Genomic DNA, 3,914 nt, shown 5'->3' on the forward strand with positions numbered 1-3,914 from the left:
TAAGTAATAGTCTTATGTATGTACTATATTGTAAAATATATTTTATAATATAATATTTTAACTACATAAAATGACACACTACGTGCTTCAAAGAGTTGTAAAAGATTTTATTTAACTAGCACACAATCATATAAATAAATTAAATTGTTGCTAAACACAAATAGGTATCAGCACACTTACCACATGATACATATAATGTCAAGATTTAAAAAAATCATCAAAATTGATTAATTATATCTTTATTTTAAATTATTAATAGTACTATTAATTATAAAAAGATAGATAAAATAGCACACACTCAAATATATTCTATTATTGTGCATCAAGGAAATTACACACATATTTATACAAGCAGAAGTCTCAAGATAGGAATTCTATCTTAGACGTACAGTAGTGTGGTTGAGAGATTCTCTCAACCACACACTAAACTAGGAGAAACTAAATTCCTATTATGTAGGAACAAACTCCTCAAATGGAGAATTACAACCATAGAAAAGTAGGAATTAATTATTTCTAACTCCCCCCCTTAATGACTACTTGTCATGATGGTCAAATCCACCACCATCAGGTGAATTGCATGTACAGAACCTCCAAAACACAATCTGCCACAACTTCTCTGATCTGCCTCCTCTCGCAAATCGTCAAACGAAGCCAATCCCCTTCTACTCAGAAAAATAAAAAATCATCTAAGTCCGAGCCAGGTGTTCTACAATCCACCTGCTCAATTGAGCACAAATCTCTCGTGTACACGCAGCCACAAAGGCACCTCAAGCCACAGAGGCGATTCTACCACAAAGACTCTATAGATGGTTTCTGGCTCACCACCAACCCTCACTTTACAATGACAAAAGATGGTTTCAGGCTGACCATAAACCATTACAAAGTGGTTTTAAGATCACCACGAACTTTCAGATGCCTTTAAAACTTACATTTCATTCAACATTTTGGAGTTTCTGGGTACATACAATGACCATTACAACAACTGGACTTGTTTATAACATGCTAGGGAGTCTATTCCACAAACCACACTAACTCAAACAAACATCTATTTTTCTGTCCACCATAAACGTTGTTGCTACTCCTTTATCCCATCTTTTCATAGTTCACATCTTGGGCATCTTTGTCAAATAAATTCTTGGAACTCCATGCTTAACCCATCATTCGTTAGAGTCGCGAATTCTAACAAAATAACTTTACCTACATTGAGTTAGCTAGGCTCAATAAGGCTAAATAACTTTAAACATGATTCCAAGAAACTAAATAAAGGATAAATTCTTCAGGTTTAATTTCTCTATCTCTATAGTCTGATAAATTCTGAAGCCCAAGTGCAACATTAAACACCATTCCAGCTCTAAGGACTTTGTCAATTTGCAATCAAGCATGCTCCAGGTAGAAGCTGACTTCCTGAGGTAGCACAGAAGCCACAGTCCGGATTGGCCTTCAGGCATCTCGTATAGTCCCAGATCCCTGGGGCTTTTGCATAATTTGGGCAAGTATAGTTGGCGTAATGCTGGGTTGCGGCCCTGCACACCAGAGGCGAGTGGTGCGCGGTCTGATAGAAAACACCGGCCAACATTCCCAGAGCTAAAATACATCCGCACAGACTGAATATCACGATTTTTTTCCTTCCCGCTTTGTCGATCAGATAAATGCTCGCAATGGAACCGGAAGCGTTGAGGCCCGATGTGATGAGCGAAAGTAGGAGAGCGGTCTGGTTGGAAGCGAATCCAGCCAATTGCACAATGGTCAGACTGTAATACATAACGGTGTTGATTCCCACAAATTGTTGAAATACCTGAAGGCCCACACCCACGAACAGCGCATATCGTATTTCTTTGGTAGACAAAATCTCCCAATACCAAACGTTGCCCGAGGCTCCCAGCTGCTGTTTTTCCATCTCCAAAGATTCCTTGAGGGATTGGATCTCCTCTTCAACCTCATCGGGCGAGCATATCCGTTTCAGAATTGCCACAGCCTCGGCTTCTCCTTTCCTTCTGTACAACCAACGGGGAGATTCTAGCAGGGTGAGCATCAGAATGAATCGCAAAAGTGCTGGCATCCCTGCAACGCCCAACATCCAGCGCCAGGTTCCCGGTGCCTTGGTGAAACCGAGATTAATTAGATAAGATAAGAACTGACCGCTAGTGATCAGGAACCCATTAGTACTAACTAACGCATCTCTCACTCTGGAAAGCGATGACTCTTAGATATACAGCGAAGCAGTCATGGAGGCCATCCCCACGCCCAATCCCACAAACACTCACCCAGATACCAACACGCTCAGGTTCGGCGCGGCCGCCATGAGAATAGCTCCGAGTAAAAACATAGCATCCGCTAGCAACAGCGCGAATCCCCACCCGAACCTATCGTTAACCCAACCCCTAAAAGCCGCCCCGACTATCGCGCCAGCAACGGCCATGCTAACTATAATTTCCTGTAGCATGGTGTTGTGATCCACTTGTTTAAAATCATCTCGAATGTACAAGAGAGCTCCGGATATGACTCCTGTGTCATAGCCAAAGAGCAAGCCTCCAAGGCCGGCTGACAATGCGAGCCTCAAAACGAACGCGTTTTGTCTGATCAGTGACAGACAGTTTGTGAATTCCTCTTTATCGGCCTTTGCCGGACCACCCTCCATCTTAACATTCCCCGGCAACAGCAGCAACAGGAACAGGAACAGTAACAGCAACAGTAATAGTTCAACAGTATTACAGAGCAACTTCTTTTTCTCGTCTGCGCACTTCCAACCTCTGCCTCTCAAACTAGTCTCCCGGCTCAGAGTTTCCTCCAAAATCTTTCACCATGACCCGGGATCAAGATCATCCATTGATCTGTCTTCCATATCCCCGAACTCATCCCATTCCTCTGAGTCCTCCTTTATAACACCTGATTCCAACGAGCTGTCACCTTCGGCCCCTAATTCTCCCTCGGCACCTTCTTTCACTTGCTCGTCTTCTAAAAACAAAATAATCTGGCGCCCAGATGCAAGAATTGGGGTAATGGTCAGCATAAATATACACAATATCTTTAGAAACCTTGAACAACTCAGAGGGCCCATATCTGTCATAACACAATTCGTAATCTTCAATTGGGAATTTCTTTTCTTAAATATCAAACAACCCCTGAATTTCTGATTGCTCTCAGATACCCGTGCCCGTCTAATTCAGAATCAAATAACATGCCATCTTTACCAGCATTCTCTAAAAACGTAATTGAACCTGCCAGGTTACTATTCATTTAACAGGCTTGGCTTCCATTGGGCTACTGCCTAAGGATTTTATCTCAATTCTGAATCGACTCTTTCGAATGCTCTCTTTCTCTGAATTTCAGTGGGCGATCGACAAAGATTTTCATGAATTCAATAAGATAACGTGAAATGAAAATGCATCCCAACTGTCTAACAAAAATGCTCGACACCAGGAATAAAAGCCGACGCTGTGAAGGCAAGAAACCAAGCAACGATCTTAGAGTTGGGTCAATTCAACAATGTTAGTCCCGACTCCCAACACCATGGGACAACTTCCGATCAAAGGAGGTCTCGGTAGCCTGCTCCCTCAAATCCAGAACCTCACTAGTCGCCAAACCCTTTTGAGAAGCAACCACGTCACAAAAAAATTAACAGTGCCCAGATGCCCGATCCAACAACTGCTCGACGGCCACCACGAACGCGCACAATCGGTCCACACCACAACAAGTCCACAAGGCTTTCACCACGATGAGATCTACGACCTTTATCAATAGACTCACAGATCTGCAGACTCATAGATCTTCCACCGGTCGCCCTCAGCGTTGATCAACCTTACCAACACGCAACATAAACAAACTACCTCCACAGGTTCGCCAACAGGCCGGCCCACCACTGATTCGCTACAGTCTCACAGTCTCCACCTCCACGTTGTATAATCGATGATGGA

At 42.9% G+C, this 3,914-nt stretch overlaps 1 pseudogene; it reads right to left on the reverse strand.

The window, feature by feature from the left end:
- Window positions 1–1,363: 1,363 nt before the first annotated feature.
- Window positions 1,364–2,674, reverse strand: LOC149248054 (putative inositol transporter 2 pseudogene; annotated as a pseudogene).
- Window positions 2,675–3,914: the final 1,240 nt, after the last annotated feature.

Source organism: Pinus tabuliformis, chromosome 7 (assembly GCF_031772625.1).
Source record: "Pinus tabuliformis cultivar Carrire ecotype Pingquan chromosome 7, CPIR1, whole genome shotgun sequence".
Taxonomy (NCBI): Eukaryota; Viridiplantae; Streptophyta; class Pinopsida; order Pinales; family Pinaceae; genus Pinus; species Pinus tabuliformis.